The sequence below is a fragment of the Carassius auratus genome, unplaced genomic scaffold (assembly GCF_003368295.1).
Source record: "Carassius auratus strain Wakin unplaced genomic scaffold, ASM336829v1 scaf_tig00003484, whole genome shotgun sequence".
NCBI lineage: Eukaryota > Metazoa > Chordata > Actinopteri > Cypriniformes > Cyprinidae > Carassius > Carassius auratus.
This window is the reverse complement of record NW_020523525.1, coordinates 41,817-61,655: the sequence shown is the minus strand read 5'-3', so window position 1 is coordinate 61,655 and position 19,839 is coordinate 41,817. Positions and strand designations below refer to the sequence as shown.

At 37.3% G+C, this 19,839-nt stretch overlaps 1 pseudogene; it reads right to left on the bottom strand.

Annotated features, from left to right (window-relative positions):
• LOC113070209 (sorbin and SH3 domain-containing protein 2-like) overlaps positions 1 to 18,310 on the bottom strand; it is a 31,583-nt pseudogene extending 13,273 nt beyond the window's left edge.
• Between the last annotated feature and the right edge of the window lie 1,529 nt (positions 18,311 to 19,839).

Below are 19,839 nucleotides of genomic sequence, written 5' to 3'. Positions count from 1 at the left end.
ACAAGGCCTCGATGAATAAAGAAACAATTGATATGCTACACTACACTGAGGGGAAGATTGTAAACACTAAATAATTCATTGAACTTTATTCATGCAAAGGGATAGTCATTTAAAATTCTGCTTGCGCTGCGAGGAGCAAAATGAAAAGTGTGTGTGAACCTTCCCCTGTTGCTTATTCTTATAATAATGTGCACAAGTCTGACTGCTTGTCTGATGTCTACCTTTAGTCCTAGTGGTGGCGGGGGAGCTGGGGCTGGTGAGGGGATTCCTCCTGGGTAGCTCTAGTGGTCTGACAGACGATTGTGCTGTGCCCACACTGCTCTGAGCCCTGGGCTGAGGGGCTGCAGGTTCAGATTTACGTCTCTTGTTATCACTGGCAGAGCTGCAGAATCAATGTGGTGGAAAATATGTGTACAACACATTCAAAAATTTTGTAAACAATGTTACAAAAGGGGGAAAAGAAAGAAAATGTAGAATGAAATGCAGTCCTAATCTCCATTTGAAAACAATGCCATGAGGCTTTTTTTTTTAACTATGCAGTGACCTCAAGATATATTGTAAAACAAAAATCAAACCAAGTGGCATTTTTTGCATGTTTACAAAATGTTTCACAAGAAGAAGTCTTTTAGATTTGATTGTATTATACTGTATATTATATATAATTAAATAGTTTAGTGACTGATACAAAAGAATATTAAAAATAAGACAAAAAGTAGTCAGACACTTTCTGTCATGACCTGCATTATGCATCCTTTAAGACTGACCTTGGGATTAGTTGTTTAAAATTAATTGCAAAAAAAAAAAAAAAAGATAGTTTTACAAAATCTATTCAATAAACTATATATTTGTTTGTCTTCAAATCATTTCAATGCATTAAAAGTTAACCTACCTTGAGAGCCTTTCAAGGCTCCTCTCTATGGATGGCTGATAAAGGGAGGTCTGCAACAGATGAAGGAGAAAAAGCAGGGTGAATTCTTTACTTATTATCCAAACTTACTTCCTTGATACCCAGCACTCTCCTTCACAAATCCAACAATGGTTAAAACAGTGAAACTCCCATGTCTGGCAAAGTGCCATGGGCCAGCTGTCCCTTGAAAACCCAGCCATTCCCAGGACAGCTAGATGCATTAGATCACTTACGAGAGTTTCTATGTCGAACAAAGCAGGGAATTCCTTGTAAGCATGGCTGGAGTAGATAATCATCTTCCTGTTTGTTGAAGCTCTGAGCAGTGTTATCTGGAACAGCTCTTCAGACCAACAGCAGACGCCCCCCGCATTTTTTTAACCCTCTTTAAAAGTAGCCCAAGCATGCAGTACTGGGAATATCTCCTCAGTGTGGCACTTTTACATCTAGTCAACATAAATACTGCTCTGAGTGACAGATACGACACTAGCAGGCTTAAAATTGGGCTGCAAAATTTTTAGCAATTCTTTGTTTGGATTTAAAGCATTCCTCAAGCCATAACTGTTACTACACTGGCCTCTAAGTTACGTTCTCTCCTTTACGGTGGTAAACAGAAATTCACAGGGTGCAAATGGTCAAAAAAAAAAATATATATGTTTTAGGACAAAATCACAAAAAAGCTGCACCACTAGCATGTGGTATATGTCTGTGCATATGTCTTGATGGGCAAAATGCACTGAATTATGCACTCTTTCAATCTTGCCTCCTTTCTGTGTAAATATTATAAACATAGATCATTATAGAAAAAACATATGCATTCAATGTCCCTTGATTTGCATAATTCTGAATCGGGTGTGAAAACAACTTAGTGACACTATTAATTTATTCTAAATTAATTATTCCCTTTGACAGCCAGCAAACTATATTTACAATGACAGAAAAAAGTCTGTGAGTGAAAGAGGAGATGTAATGTGATACTGTAGATGGCATGTCCATAGATCCTTCACCTACTACAAACACATGGACAGAATCGGCAGATGACAGCCAGGAGGAAGTGCTTCTGTCTGACGAAAAATAAATGGTGTAATGCTAGAAAGAAATGTTATTATGATAAGAGAAGCAAATGCAGGTGTACATGCATATTTAAGACATGGGACATAACATGTCCCACATGCAATTACCTTTGTAACTTTGTTGTATTTACACTTTAATATTAATAATCAAATAGGATCATCATTAATTCTTAACACAAATTTACCATGTTATCCTAATGTGCATGCAAGTATCTATTCAATCAAAATTTTTAAATGGCATTAGGTGTTTGCTAAAATGTATTTATTATACATATTTGCAAAGAAACATAATACTTATACCAGATTTACATTATTTACATGTATAAGAGTGTTTAAAGCTGTGGTAAAGGAAAACACCTCTGTAAAAAGAAGAAGCAGGAGGCTGCACTAAATGTAAATCAATACTTCTTAACATATTTAACAGACTATATCTAAGTAATCCTTCTTTGCATAAACTCATTTTCTCAGTTCGGTAGTCCAATTTGTGGCATATTTCAAGAGTGCATTGCTCTACTCAAAACAATGGACTTTGTGTCAGAATTGAAGCTAAGTGATGTTAAATGAGGATGGGTTGAGAAGGCAGGCACTAGCTTATTTTGGTTAATTTCTCTCTTTTGTTCTCCTAGTTGGTCAGTGAAGCTTTTAATCATTTAATCAGTCACTCATTCATTCATTCTTTACCTCCACTCGGAATCGAGGAGAGCTCTCTGGATTGTAATCAAGATGTTTTTTTGGAGGCTTCACCCAGAGGTGGGACAGAGAATGGCAGAGAAATGGTGACATAACAAGGGAGAAAGTAAAGTAACATGACTATGTGACGATCACAAACTAAAGTTGCACATATGCAACAAAAACACTACACTCTGCAGTACAGCTCCTTTTACATAAACACAACATAAAGCATGCCAAGCCAAAGAGTACTAAACTACACACACCTTGCACAAAGAGTGAAAATCTCATTTGTAAAGTCATGCAAATAGGGTCAAATTAATCCACAACAGTAGTCAAAAGTGTGCAAATCAAAGCCAGAAATGCAAAGACACAGATTCTAGTTGGAGGAAGCAAGGCTCATTTACACAGAACCTGATATTAGTTATTCATCACACTCCAGCGCATGTGTTACAGTGTCCAGAATTGTCCACTCATTCCAATCAGTCACTTCAGACATGTCCACCACAGGCCGACAGCATGTGCAGCACGTATCTGACTTTCCACCCCCACACCAATCACAAATCACGGCATGCCATCAGCACCAAACCGAAGCCACACTTACCGGCCGCCCAAACTCCAGTTCAGCAAAGAACTTATACCACGGCTCATTCTCTAAATCTATGTCCTCTGGCTTTAAATTACTTGTCTGGTGTTGGTAACGAAAGCAAGTGCGGGAAGAAGATGAAAGAAAGGGATGAAACAAGGTAATCATGCGAATGTGACAGTCAGATACAGATGTAAAATGAGGAATGGCAAGAAATAAGGGAACACTGTTGATCTGTGAAGTTCAGCAGAGCACAAAACTAGTATTACTTTGTTGAAATAGCAACAGCACAAAGGCTGGTTTTAATTTTCCACTCCTATCCAGCAGAGGGCAGCGGCACATAACAAACACCCACTGTACAAGGACAAACTGCTCTAGCAGGAGCAAATTGGTTTCTCTAACCTTATTAGTGACCTTGACCACATTACGCTCTAATGGACCCGCAATGTATCTGCTCTACTTAGTGACTCTGCACAGGCTTACTGAAGCACTTCAGCCAAATTAGGGCAAATGTTTGTGGAGGTTCTTTTGACAAATACAGAAAGCACACTGTGTATCTTCAACATATATTGTAAATACAATTCTATTAATATACAAGAACAACTCAGTTTAGCCTATCAACATTCTGCAGCGCTGCTGACACTAGGACTCGCCGACTGATAGTCGATCTGTCTATACCCATAAAGCCATGGGCATTAATTCTAAGATCAATATGTTTGTGCCTCCAAATACTAAACACAAATTGTAAAAATGCCTCATAAATTTTATGCATGTTGTGTAACCAGCTTTAAACAAACCATAAATGATTAAGTTACTTTAAAAACTACGCTCGTTTAATTTCGTTCATTGCGATTTTTAAACTTTAAAAGTCACTGAATACCTACCGCTCTCTCTTGCTCTATAATAGACGACTTTCCCGGCTCGTAGTCAAAGATGCTTCTCGGCTCTGCTCTGTATTTCCGTGTGTCCACCTTTCTGTCAGGAGGCCCCCACTCATTCCTGAGAGACATGCAGAGAAAAACAAACAGTGCCTGAAAATTGGGACTTAGTGGCTGTCTTCACATCCGAAAATCCTTTAAATTAAGTTTGCCTGAGAAGTATTGCTTTCATATTATAAGCATGGATGGGTGATTCTCACATGTCAGTGTGCTCCCTTTCACTGGATCTCTGCTGTGTGGATGCTGATGTGGGCAGAGGGGTAGGGACAGAAGAGGAGGCAGGCACCCTGAAACCGTATCCGCCGTTATCAGAGACACTCTTGGTGATGGGCCGGTAGGTGCTGGTTTTAGGTGCAGGATGGGCCTGAACAGCATTAGGTGCCGCATGCTTATCTGAAACAAATGAAACACATGATATACTGTAACAAATATATAATACTAAATGGAATAAATAAATGCATAAATAATATTAAACAATACTAAATATTTCCTCCAAATGAATACAGTACATTTTACAGTGTTTACACTTTTTTTGGGACATATGTTACCGTGGACAACAAAACCAGTAGTACGGGTCCATTTAAAAAAAAAATTGAGATTTATACATAATCTGAAAGCTGAATAAATAAGCTATCCACTGATGTATTTGGCTGAGATAAAACTTTTGAAAATATGAAAAAAAAAAAAGTTGTGCAAATGAAGTTCTTAGCAATGCATATTACTAATCAAAATAAAGTTTTGATATATTTATGGTAGAAGAGACTGTAGATGGTTCGTACTCTGAAAAACTAGACAAAGTCTTTAACAAAAAGAATCAGTCATTTATTTGAGCAAGAGCAGACGTTTCAGCCATCCAGCTATTCTCAATGCTCATATAAATAATATATTTATGGTAGGAAATTCACAGAATATCTTCATGGAACATGATCTTTACTTAATATCCTAATGGTTTTTGTCAAAAAAAAATAAAATAATAATAATTCTGGCCCATTCAATGTATTGTTGGCTTTTGCTACAAATATACCCGTGCTACTTATGACTGATTTTGTGCTCCAGGGTCACATATTAGAATGATTTCTGAAGGGTAATATGACACTGAAGGCTGGAGTAATGATCCTGAAAATTCAGCTTTGACATTACAGGAATAAATAACATTTAAAAAATATATCAAATTTTATTAAAATTGTTATTTTAAATTGTAATAATAGTTTACAATATTAGACAATATTTTAAGTTTTCTATTACCAAGGCTGTATTTATTTGCAAGTGTATACACTTTGATATAAAAATGCTTAAAAACTTGAAATGATACTTTATCAAATAAATGCAACCTTTGTAAGAATAAGAGACTTATAAAACATTACTCTAAACTTGGCCAGCAGATCTGTAATGTGTAACAAGGATACTAAAATAAAGTGTCCCCCCAAAAAAGCTAATTATTAATATTCCTATTGGTTTATACTAGTATAAACCAATAGTATAAATAAAGTAATATTGAATCAAAGAGAGACCTTGTTTGGAAATAGCTGTGCCAGTACTTGTGACAGGATCTGTGGCAGTACGGGACCCAGACCACTCGTTATCTATGAAAACAAATAAGCAAACATGATTAGTATGGATTATATATATCACAAACAGGAACTGCATACAGAGTGCTTTAAACCTAATAATGTAAACAAACTCATTTGTAAGCAGGATGTGGGAGTAAGACAATTAAAAAGACATAATAAGATGCGAAATGAAGGGTTTGATCCTGTGACCCCTGTAATCTCTCAGGCAAACCCCCTGACAGTAATGAACGCACTTGTAATCCACAACCTGCTGAGTAAAACTCTTTTATTGTCACTTCTCTTTAGGTTGTACTTCTCTGCAAAAAAGTGCATTAAAGGTCTATTATCACACAGTAAATACAGGGAGATTCTGTGTATTCCTGGCATTCATAAAACCAACCTGTAATTATCTGTTTGCGTAAAGTAATAAACTACAAACTAACACAAACTATAATAGTTTGCAAAAATATTTTCTGTCCATTTTAAGGGGTGTAAAAATAGCTTTAAAATCTAAATAGAAGAAACTGAACTTAAAATAAGTTTGGTATGCGAGTGTTTAACTAGAAAATTCCTTCCAATAACCACATAATAGGCTTTTTTCTTCTTCTTAGGGCTTATGATTTCTTAATATCAGCATACATTTTTAATGTAATGGTGGTAGATATAAAAAATCCGGTCTTACCTGGTTTAGGCACCACATGAATCTGTTTGAACATGGTTTTGTACCAGTCTTTTGGCCTGTCGACAGTCTAAAACAACACATAAAGCAAGCATTTTTAGATTACAGGCTTTCCCAGCTCTTACAGATTAAGATTCCAAGGTCCAGAAGCAAAGTTTAGAAAACAAATAGCAACCCGAATGTGCTCCATGACTTTGAGTCCAAAACTCTGGATGCAAAAGGCTCCTATAGAAATGCTGATGCAACTGGCCTCTCCACGTTAAGCAGAGACAAACACATCACTGTCTGTCTGCTGGCCCATCAATGATGCTGAGCACAGCTGCCCCTGTTTCCCTAAGGCTAAATAAAACTCTGTGTGGGAAAATGCAATTTAGCGCACAAATCAAAACAGCTCGTCCCATGTGACCAGAGACCGACTGAAGATTAATTCTGGAATTAACAATTATAGGTATGCACTTCCGACAATGTCTCTAGAGCCAATAAAGAGCCAGGGAGCTTTCTCAAAATGAATGCTAAGCTTGTTTATTGCATTTTTATGTTGTTGATAAGCCTGTAGTTGTTACAGTAGGAAGTTCTCAAGTAACATGTGGGTGTTTTTTTATGTGCCAGAGGTTTATTTATAATAAAACTAACAGATTTCAAAGTCCTTTTCATTAGAAAAATAACACATAAAAACTGTATCGTAAACTTTCTGCCATGCATTCATCATTCATATTTGATAACTGTGTGCATTCCACCATAAACGCACACAGTTAAAGAAACTATAAATTGCTTAATAATTTGCTTCTGTGACTTAAGAGCACGACAAAAATGTATACAGTAATACCAAAGGACTTTTATTTATTCTGAGCTGCACAGTGTAAATATGGAAACAAAAGATTAACATCCTGGAAGAGCATTCACTCACCGTCCGTATGGCAACGGGAATCCCAGACTCATCCACGGGACCGATGCCAGTATAGAGCGGAGCTTTCCCTGTTGTTTCTTTCCTGTCAGTCTGTGGCGCTTGTGCGGGAGGATCCACGTTGGCGTAGATAGGATTGCTAGACTCAGAGGCTGATGGGGGGAAGACAGGGTCAGGTTTGGGGGGGTGTGTTTTTAGTAATTCCCATAGAACTAACCAACATTCCCATGTCAGTAACTGAGAAATACAGCCAGGTCAGGGATGCAGTGCAGACTGTAATTCCAAATCAGGAGAAATAATCCATAAATATGTTGATTCCAGTATTCCGACATAAAATAATAAACACAGAAAGCAGTTCTCCACTCCTGAGTTCTCTGGTATGCACAGGCATTCAGACTGAAGCATTTTGGTGAAAAACAGCAGAATGGGCTCTGGTTGGGAGACAAAGGCCAGCCTCGCGCACACAGACGCTCTAATCCCAGTGTCTCAGCTCCTCCCTCACCTCAACCACTCCGGTGCTCAGATTTGAGCTTAATCCCAGGCATTTACCACTTGGGATTAGAGAGATCGTGGGTGCACACTCAGAACGGACCAGTTGAGATACGCTTAGTGTCACAGGGGCGGTAAAAATGCACTACGTTTACTTACGCATTAGTACTTCATTAGAGTCTGGCACATCACTCCAGTGACCAGGGAGAACTGCCACGCTTAAGACATACACTTCGCTGTACAGATATTTCCAGGACAGGTAGATTTAAAAAGCCATGTTCACACTTATTATGGCTATGAGTATCAATGCAGACTCCCTCATTTGATTCTGATTTACAAACTCTATTAGATTTTGATTTGCTATATTTCAGTTAAGATGTTAATTTTGTTAACATGTAAGATAAATGTTTTCTCTGCTAATTCTGTGTTTCAGACTGATTAAAACTAAGAATTGAGTATTATTTAACTTTTATTAAAAATAAATAAATGCTTCAGGCAACACTGGTTTACTAAAAAAATAAATTACAAATATATATATTTGGACTGGCTTATGAAGTCCGCTGTTCATGAATCAGAACACCATGATTCATTTTTGATTTACTAAAAAGATTTGCAATGAGCAGCAGGGGAAATTTGGGGGATTCTATTAATCAGTATCAGGGTTATTTAAAGAAGAAAAAAATATTTGGAAAAATAACTTTTTTTCCAGATCTATTACTTATTTTTCACTATTCGAGAGAAGTTTGTAGTTTTTTATATATGAACGTTTGGGTTTACATAATATATGTGTGTACTGTATTTGCTGTCAAATGATTAATTGCAATTAATTGCATCCAAAATAAAAGCTTATGTTTACATAATATATGTGTGTGTGTACTGTGTATATTTATTATGTATATATATATAAATACACATAAAAATATTTAATAATTATATTATTAAATTTATTATATATATATATATATATATATATATATATATTATTATATATTTAATTGTATATATATATATATATATATACAGTATTGTTCAAAATAATAGCAGTACAATGTGACTAACCAGAATAATCAAGGTTTTTAGTATATTTTTTATTGCTACGTGGCAAACAAGTTACCAGTAGGTTCAGTAGATTGTCAGAAAACAAACAAGACCCAGCATTCATGATATGCACGCTCTTAAGGCTGTGCAATTGGGCAATTAGTTGAAAGGGGTGTGTTCAAAAAAATAGCAGTGTCTACCTTTGACTGTACAAACTCAAAACTATTTTGTACAAACATTTTTTTTTTCTGGGATTTAGCAATCCTGTGAATCACTAAACTAATATTTAGTTGTATGACCACAGTTTTTTAAAACTGCTTGACATCTGTGTGGCATGGAGTCAACCAACTTGTGGCACCTCTCAGCTGTTATTCCACTCCATGATTCTTTAACAACATTCCACAATTCATTCACATTTCTTGGTTTTGCTTCAGAAACAGCATTTTTGATATCACCCCACAAGTTCTCAATTGGATTAAGGTCTGGAGATTGGGCTGGCCACTCCATAACATAAATTTTGTTGGTTTGGAACCAAGACTTTGCCCGTTTACTAGTGTGTTTTGGGTCATTGTCTTGTTGAAACAACCATTTCAAGGGCATGTCCTCTTCAGCATAGGGCAACATGACCTCTTCAAGTATTTTAACATATGCAAACTGATCCATGATCCCTGGTATGCGATAAATAGGCCCAACACCATAGTAGGAGAAACATGCCCATATCATGATGCTTGCACCTCCATGCTTCACTGTCTTCACTGTGTACTGTGGCTTGAATTCAGAGTTTGGGGGTCGTCTCACAAACTGCCTGTGGCCCTTGGACCCAAAAAGAACAATTTTACTCTCATCAGTCCACAAAATGTTCCTCCATTTCTCTTTAGGCCAGTTGATGTGTTCTTTGGCAAATTGTAACCTCTTCTGCACATGCCTTTTTTTTAACAGAGGGACTTTGCGGGGGATTCTTGAAAATAGATTAGCTTCACACAGACGTCTTCTAACTGTCACAGTACTTACAGGTAACTCCAGACTGTCTTTGATCATCCTGGAGGTGATCATTGGCTGAGCCTTTGCCATTCTGGTTATTCTTCTATCCATTTTGATGGTTGTCTTCCGTTTTCTTCCACGTCTCTCTGGTTTTGCTCTCCATTTTAAGGCATTGGAGATCATTTTAGCTGAACAGCCTATCATTTTTTGCACCTCTTTATAGGTTTTCCCCTCTCTAATCAACTTTTTAATCAAAGTACGCTGTTCTTCTGAACAATGTCTTGAACGACCCATTTTCCTCAGCTTTCAAATGCATGTTCAACAAGTGTTGGCTTCATCCTTAAATAGGGGCCACCTGATTCACACCTGTTTCTTCACAAAATTGATGACCTCAGTGATTGAATGCCACACTGCTATTTTTTTGAACACACCCCTTTCAACTAATTGCCCAATTGCACAGCCTTAAGAGCGTGCATATCATGAATGCTGGGTCTCATTTGTTTTCTGAGAATCTACTGAACCTACTTGTAACTTGTTTGCCACGTAGCAATAAAAAAATATACGAAAAACCTTGATTATTCTGGTTAGTCACATTGTACTGCTATTATTTTGAACAATACTGTATATATATATGTGTGTGTGTGTGTGTTTGCATGTGTGTATGTGTACATATACATTATATACATATATACATAGTACACACACACACACACACACACACACACACATATATATATATATATATATATTATGTAAATAAAAACTTTTTACAGCCTGTAGCCTGTAGTTAAATAGACACAGTACAAACTGAGATACAATTACCCAATTCTGTTTCCTTGTTCTTTTCTGAAGAAATCAATATTGACGATGAACGTCATTCACTCAAGAGCATGTGGAAGTGATAGATTAGCTTCAGTACTCACCAGTGCTTCTAACCTGCTGCATGGCTGTAATACTAGGGCTCAGTGAAGGAGGAGGGGGGTATGTTGACGGAGAGAAGGGTCTTTGGAAGTGACTACGAGGACTTGCTGGCACACTCAGACCCCCGTTCATAGTCATCTGGCCCTGTGTAACACAACACAAAGATCCTGTTAACTGAACAAACATCTTTAGGCATAATAAATTACATTGAGATTGGACTCTTGTGTCACAGATGACATCTGTTAGCCTTAATGAAAGTTGACAGAGGATAAAGAACAGAACAACAAACAATGAAAAAAAAGAAAAAGAAAAAAGAAAAGCTAGTAAAATAAACATACAAAATACAGTGCCCAACCACTGGGAAGATAAAAACAACAGTGTATTTTAGTAAAATGGCTTTCAGTATTTAGATTTATTTATTTCCAGGACAAACAAGTATTAGTATTAAGTGTTAGTATACCGAAAGAGATACCACAGGAACAATACAAGAAGTCTCAACAAAACCGTGTTCGTGTTCTCCACATTAAGTTTGTGGCAGAGACTCAGACTTTCAGCATAATATTTCAGATGCTTTGTATGGAAAAAGGTGTTAGTGAAGACCCCTGATTTGATGTGAATTTATAAAATATGTTAGTATTGGTATAATCCCAGATGTTACACAGAGAAGAAGTAGTGAAACTGTTAAATGTGAACAATGGACAAGTGATATTGGTGTCTGTATCCAGCCTCTAGAAATGAAGAACAATGAAACCAAATTACAAACAATAAACAATAAGTTGTGAAACTGATAAAAGAGAAGAAAAGAAGAGATAATAAAAGGAAAAGAAAATTGGACTGTGCAATTAAAGGGGACATATCATGAAAAAACTGTAATTTATTTTCAGAATTCTTTGATAATTAAAAGAAAAGCATTTTTGAAATATGAATATTTTTTCTTTACTGTCAATTTTGATCGGTTTCCTTGCAGCGTTGCTGATAGAGTACTGATTTTTTTCAGAAAAGTCTGCCTGACCCCAAACTTTTGAAATAATACACAAAAAAGTTGAATATGGCCCCTTTAGAAACAGAGGTACCGTCGGAATCCTTATGAAAACTGACAAAGAAAGAAGCAGTAAGTAACAGACGTGACAAGAGTGTGGAACTGCCGGTGAATAGTTACATGAGCGGTGCTAGCTGGAGGGGAGTGTAACCCCATGTTGACTGTGACCGCACTCATCGGGCTGAGGGTTGGAGAAGGGGTACGAGAGCCACCCTCTGGGCCTAGTCCACACACCCTCAACTCCTCCAGCACCGCTGTGGACGCTTCGCTCTGAGTGCAGGAAGAGCAGCGGCTCTGCCCCAGCGGAGGCTCCGAGCCGGGAGAGGGAGGGCCTGGAGAAGGGGTCTCGGGGTGAAGGTCAGCTCTGATGAAGTCGAGGGAGAGTCTGAACCGGTTAGGTGGTGACTGTGAGGTCAGTGTTTGTTTGAGGAGGACTGGCGCCTCAGGCTGAATGACAGAGAGGAGAGTAGCACAGGTGAGATTCAGCAGTAGAGCACAGCGGCTGTGAGAGACGTAGAGATGTGATGCTGCAGACGACTGTGCGTTAGAGAGGATGGAGGAGTTACAGTTATGAGATCAATATCCTATTCCAATGTTGCATTTGAGCATAATCATAAAACAGATCATTCAGAACTGCATAAAGGTCATAATGCGGTAGAAAATATGTATATGCAAAAATAATATATTGTACATTCTACCTTACACTACCATTCAAAAGTTTGAAGTCAGTAAGATTTAAGTAATTTTGTAAAATATTATTACAGTAAAAAATAAGTGTTTACTCTTTTAATATATTTTAACATGTAATTTATTCCAGAGACACAAAGCTGGATTTTCAGCATCATTACCCCCAGTCTTCAGTCTCACGTGATCCTCAAGAAATCATTCTATTCTGCTTTAGAGCTTTTTTTTTAAATTTTGGATTACTAAAAAGAATGAAAAAATAGCATTTATTTGAAACAAATCTTTTGTTACATTTTAAATGTCTTTATGGTCTTTACTTTAAATCGAATTAATGCAGAATGCAGAAAAGAAGGGGGGATAAAATGCTGACTCCAAACTTCTTGGATGGTAGTGTTTATTTTAGCCAAATACTGTACAGTTAGCTGAATAAATGGTGTCTGGAAAGTGATTCAGGTCCATAAAAAAAGGATTATCTAATTTTACAATGACATGAGCCTGATTGTTAATCAGCAAAATGAAAATCAAAACAAAAACAGGATTAGTTATGTTTGCTAAGGCACAGCATGGCGTAAGGGAGGCTGTTATTACACTAATGCATATGTGGTTATGAAATCCGTGACATATACCACTAGTGGGGCTGCAGATGGCAGTGGAGGGCAAGGGTGCGAGCGGCTATCCGGGAGGTCCATCCTTTTAGGAGGGGTAGGGGGTCTCAGAGACAGTGTCTGGGTGTGCCGTCCTGATATCTCAGGCCTAGGGTTAATGCGGATGGAGAGGGAAGCTACTTGTCTCTCCAGCTCCCTAGATGAAGGGTGTAAGAAGGGCTGCTCTGCTTGTGAAGAACATGAGGTTTGGTCCACTGTGGACAGCAGTCTGTGGGAGTGGACACTATGTTCTTGTCCCTGATTGAGGAGAGTAGGCATTGGGATATTAGAGCATGGGTCAGATACTGTTAGGGACTAAATTGTTTGGGTCCAAATATTTATTGGTAAACTTTGTTTTTATTTCTCACAGTAACTAATGTAACAGTGTTTAATGCATGCACAGTTCTAAAGTATGTAAAGTATAGTGCCTCTAATGCTTTTTAAAAACACAATAGTATAATAGGAAACAGAAGTGTTCTGTATTTGTTATGATGACCAGTACAGAGAGTCCTTCAATCACAGTCGAGAGCTTTGCTTTGGGCTCAGTTTTTAAACACTAGAAATGGGTGTGACTGGTACAGTTAAAAATGTCATGAATAAAACCTGTCGAATGGGCTTCCCCAGACATTTCCTGAGGAAGGAAAACCTCCAGCAACAAACAGTAGGGATGAGAAAAACACATGAGTGAAGTAAACAGCAGAACGTACTGGTGTGGGAGACTTTTTATCCTGAAAGTTGGGCCGGACACTTCTGTAACCTTTAGCTGCCAGAGAAGAAGAACACACGTCACCGTTTCTCAGAACATCACTGGTGCTGCTGCCGGGCCTCCGCAAATCTGACAACAGACAAACAAAACACTTGAAAGAGTGCTTCATATTCATATATAAACAACAAAACAATATGACCACAGAATGCCACTACTGATCAATGAAGAGAAATCAAAGTATATGTCTTTATTTTATACATAAAACCTGCTTACCTGAATCTTTAGATTGTGATTCAGAGTCTGCATGGGTTAAAATAAGATAAGAAAACTCTGTTAAACACTAGCAATGGATCTACTTTCACACAGTACCAAATGCAAATTAGGTATAATATATTCACTCATTAGTGATTCATGTTTTTAGTGGACTGTGTGTGCATAAATTGCATCCTTAATGTATTCCAAACCACTGCTTCAGATTTTAAAACAACAGGTGAATGAAAGACAGAAACATATATGACAGCAGGAAGAAACACTGATAGGTAAAGTGAGAAAGTTATATATAGTACATGTATAATGGAGTTTCCCCTAAACATTTTACGGAGAACATCTTGCAAAAACCAAATTCAGAAATTCTGTTTACATACTTTTGTCTTAAATAAACACTTGATAAAAGTGAAAAGGCTGAAAAAAACAAAAAAAAGCATCCTTTCGATTTCATTGATGTAATAACCTTTGGCTCATGAAACAGTGCTAAATGAACAGTGGACTAACTCTGTCCTAAACGAGTGGTGTTTGTTCGGTTAGCTCGCTCCTGCAGCACCTCAACCGCCCGCACACTAATTCAACAATGGAGAATATGTGTGTGTGAGGTCATAGTCCATGAGACTGCTCAAACAAAAAGGGTCACTCCCAGAGGAAACTGTGCCGAGAGAGACGGGGGAAAAGCCTCAGCTATACAATTGTTGCCATGGAAGTCCACAACTATGGCAACAATCTCGCCACTTGTGAGCTGCTTTTTCCCTTTAAGCAAAGGAAAGGAGAGCTACCGCTCTCAAACATTCCTTAAGGAGCTGCGAGCACAATAATGAGATGGCGAGCAAGAGTAGGAGAGAGAGAGAAAGAAAGACAGTGAGGAGGAAGGCTGTGGTAGGACATGAGATGCAGAGAGACAAAACACAGATGTGGAATGAGTGACGCTGAGTGCAGTGAAGAGGAATTCCTGCTCACGGTGCAGGCTGAGGAAAGACACCATCACATTTAACACCAGCAGCAATGTCGTCAGATCAGAGGATATACTCCACTGCTTACGATTAACAGGCTAATACGAATATGAACAATCTGTTGGTTTTCAAGCCACTAGTTGTCAAATGTTTCATGCATTATTGTAGTTTAAGTGTGATCTGATTCTTGATACCTGTGAGCGTGTATAGGTTTGGTGAGCTCTGTATTCTCTTCATGGGGGTTAGAGTGAGTGAAAGCGTGGCACTTTTGCGGACATGTCCTCCACTGTCTGTGAAAAGCGCAGTAGCACATGCAAACACAAATGCACAAGCATCAGTACTGCTGCACGGCAAGATAACTGTGACTCAGCAAGCAGAGCAATGTGAAACGTCTCAGCAATACAACAATATACATTACAGAATTATTTCACAGCATGCCAGGATGGATTTTTTATTTTATTTTTTTTGCGTGATGGGTGAATGTAACTTTTTAAACTGCTTTTTTAGTCACTGTAGAGGGTTCCCACACCTTTTGACCTATGAATTTCATGATTTTTCCATGCCTGTCTTTCCATTTGAGTTTTCCAGTAGTTAGTAATTACTGGAGGCTGCACTAACAAACTGCAACTGCCAGCAGATGAAATGGTTTAAAACTAAGCATGCACAAAAATGTACACAGTACAGACTATAGAAATGTACATAACATTTCTGTGACTTTTAAAAATTTAAAATGTAAAATTCACTGATATTTTACCTTTCATTTAAAAAAAAGGTGAGGTCATGTAAGTTTCTTTTCGTTTTTTTTTGTGTGTGTGTGAAAATAATAAAAAATAATACTTCAAATTAAAAAAAAATATTTTGATCTAATGATTAACCTATCATGTAAATGTATCATGTTTCCACATAAATATTAAGCAGCACAAGTATTTTCAACATTGTGAGAAATGTTTCTCCAAATCAGCATATCAGAATAATTTCTGAAGGATCATGTGACATTGAAGACTGGAGTAATGATGCTGGAAATTCAGCTGCGCATCACAGGAATAAAATGTTGAAGTATATTCAAATAGAAAACAGTTGTGTAAAATAATTTCTCGCAATATTACTGTTTTTACTATATTTTTGATAACATAAATGCAGCCTTGGTGAGCATAAGAGTTTTTTTTTTTTCAAAAACATTAACAAATCTTATGACCACAAGTGTGCTTATAGCAGAGTACAGCTTATCAGAATAACAGAATAATTATATGCAGAAAAGAAATATCAACACATCAAACATGTGGCAGAAATCTTATTGTGTATTAGCTGGAAGTGGTTTCTAAGAATTCGTGGCATCCAAGGTTGCCACAACTGAAAGCAGAACCTAAAAGTGAGGGCACTACGAGACTATTTTGTGGATTGACAGGGTGGCATGTTGGCACTGCCAGATGTAGTCAGATGGCTTTCCTTTTCCTTGACTGCTATACCTCTGGATGTCAAAAAGGGAGTTTGCATGCCAGAATCTTTGTCAGACTCTGAAAAGACAGAGTTCTCTGAGAAAGCCAGCCAAGAAATAAGAACACCCCCTGCACAGCTTTTCTCAGTATCTCTGAGTCTGAGACGAATACAAAATCACATGCTCTGCCCTACAAAAACAAGTCCTGTCGGGCCAGCGTAAAGGGAAAGGCACATGTTTACTCCTTTCTGCCTCGCAATACTTGATTAGTAAAACTGTTTACCTTGTTACTTGTTTGTAAATGCTGCTGTGGCTGATAGGCAGATAATTCCCTCTTGTTTGCTCTCAAATATACGTCTGTGGACCATTCGGTCACCAAGTATATTAATCCATTAAATTATATTTAATTAGATTCAAGATTCTACATTACATAAATGTATAATTAATAACAGAGTTATCTAAAGCCACACATTTCTGTTATTTTTTTTCTAGTGTTTTCTCAAAACTGCAGAAACACTTTTTACTCGGAATTAATGGCACTATGTGGGCTTCTGTATGTGTTGCAATATTCTTGAAATTTCCGTAATGAAGTCATTATCACAGGAATGTATCAAAATTTCTCAGAACTTCAGATCCATATTAAAAATCAATAGATGTATGGATGGATTCCAGCTGAAATGCTGCCTATTTATTTAGCTGTGATTCAAGAAATCTCTAGCTTTTAGCTATATATATATATTTTTTTTTTTTTTTTTTTTTACAGTACATTTTACCTGTCTATGTGGAAGCAGCCTCAGATGTGCACAGCTGCAAGGAAACGTATCTGGAATGCCTGAGGATCTAGTTATTTCCGTACAAAAATTAATGTGCTATTAGTGCAACAGTATCATTAAGATCTGATGATGTCAGGTGGAAATACCATAATGTTTGGATAAACACTGCCATTAAAAAGGGACAATAAGAGCTATTTATAATGTTACAAAAGAATTCCATTTCAAATTAATGCAATTCTTTTGAATTTTCTATTTATCAAATCATTCTGAAAAACAGCATACTACTGTATGGTTTGCACAAAAATATTAAGCAGCACATCTGTTTTATGGCTGATAATAATGAGAAATGTTTCTTGAGCAGCAAATCAGCATATTAGAATCATTTCTGAAGGATCATGTGACCCTGAAGAAAATATTACTGTTTTACTGTTAAATAAATGCAGCCTTGGTCAACGTAAGAGACTTAAAAAACTCAAACCTTTGAACGGTAGTGTATATTATGGTAGGTAATGATTACTCTATTCCTATCACTGGCATTTGTGTGTTACTCCATGGTACTTTAAAGAACAACATACTACAACTGTACTTGTTTACACTCTATTATCATGCTACCATGTCCAAAACCATGACACATGTTTTAAATTTCTTTAATTTGCTTTAAATCATTTAAGCCGTGTAAACTGAAACTTAAACTCACCTGTGTTCATGTTGAAGATCTCTCCTTCTTGTGGTGTCTTGATGTCACACAGTCCTGAAAGACATATCATTAAGAATCAGCGACCCATACTCCTTGTAAAGCAAAGCACTGATTTATCCATTCGTACAGCATGTATGAGTGCAGGTATAGCATAGCACAGGCGTCCCGTCTCTCCTCGGCACGGCAGCATGCTAGCAAGTGTCTAATGTGGCTGGTTAACATCCCACTTGGGATATGAGGCCCAAGAGTGAAAGGTGATACAAGCCTGGCATTTCAGCTCAGAAACACGCAGCACGGTATCAAAATACACACCATACATACACATATATTCGCACGCATTCTCAGTTCTTACACATGACTACTTTTGGTGTGTCAGAGCTTAGCATGTCTTTGAGTTGGTTGCCAGCAATGAGCAGCAGTCACACACTCATAGGGGGGCTATTGTAACTAATTAAACCCCTGTTTGGTTTGACCTAGATTACTAATTTTTCAGTGATGGATTAACAGTACATGTGACTCTACTCCGAAAATATCTGACTTATTTTAGCACAAGCTGAATATATCATAGATGGTCTATGATAGGAACACTGTCACTTAATCACATTATAACATTACTTAACTTATGGGCAGAGGCAAAGCGCTGCAAATATGTCAGATAGGAGACACCGTGAACAAGTGCTCATGTGCAAGACACATGTTTTGCTTTCAGAGTGCCACAGCAGTTGTCACACATGTAGACCACCAGTCGTTCACCTGAGACCATCATGATAGTGGTATGCTGTGTGTTCATAGGTCATGACAAGAGAGAGGCATTCAAATTTGCTATTCTAAACCTTTGGTTACATTTTAAAGGGATAAATGACATTTCTGTCATCATTTACTTATAAGCCTTTCCAAATCATTATTTTTTTCAAGTTAGGAATTCATGTTTTTCATTTTCATGTAATGAATGTGAAGGCTGACCAAAAATGATGGCAAAGCATCATAAAATATGCTCATATTAAAAATGTGATGTTGCGATCAGTTGCATGTCACATGAGAATCAATGACATTTGGCATCGTTGTCAAAACTGATTTGATGCATATAGATGCATTACAATATACAGGTCTCAATAAATATACAGCAATATACAGCATCTCAATAAATTAGAACGTCATGGAAAAGTTCATTTATTTCAGTAATTCAACTCAAATTGTGAAACTCGTGTATTAAATAAATTCAATGCACACACAGACTAAAATAGTTCAAGTCTGGATCTTTTAATTGTGATGTTTTTGGCTCACATCTCAACAAATTAGAATATGGTGACATGCCAATCAGCTAATCAACTAAAAACACATGCAAAGGTTTCCTAAGCCTTCAAAATGGTATCTCAGTTTGGTTCACTAGGCTACACAATCATGGGGAAGACTGTTGATCTGACAGTTGTCCAGCAGGCAATCATTGACAGCCTTCACAAGGAGGGTAAGCCAAAAACATTCATTTCCAATGAAGCTGGCTGTTCACAGAGTGCTGTATCCAAGCATGTTAACACAAAGTTGAGAGGAAGGAAAAAGTGTGGAAGCAAAAGATGCACAACCAACTGAGAAAACTGCAGCCTTCTGAGGATTGTTAATCAAAATCGATTCAATAATTTGAGTGAACTTCACAAGGAATGGACTGAGTGTCAAGGACGTCACTGCACTCGTTTACGAAGAAATTTTTGAGCATTGCATGCTTCCTTCTGCTGACCAACTTTTTGAAGATGCTGATTTAATTTTCCAGCAGGATTTGGCATCTGCCAATTGAGGCAGTAATTAAAGCAAAAGGAGCCCCTACCAAGTATTGAGTACATGTACAGTAAATTATCATACTTTCCAGATATATATATTGTTATGTGGTTTAGAATTGTTTTTAATACATATTCAT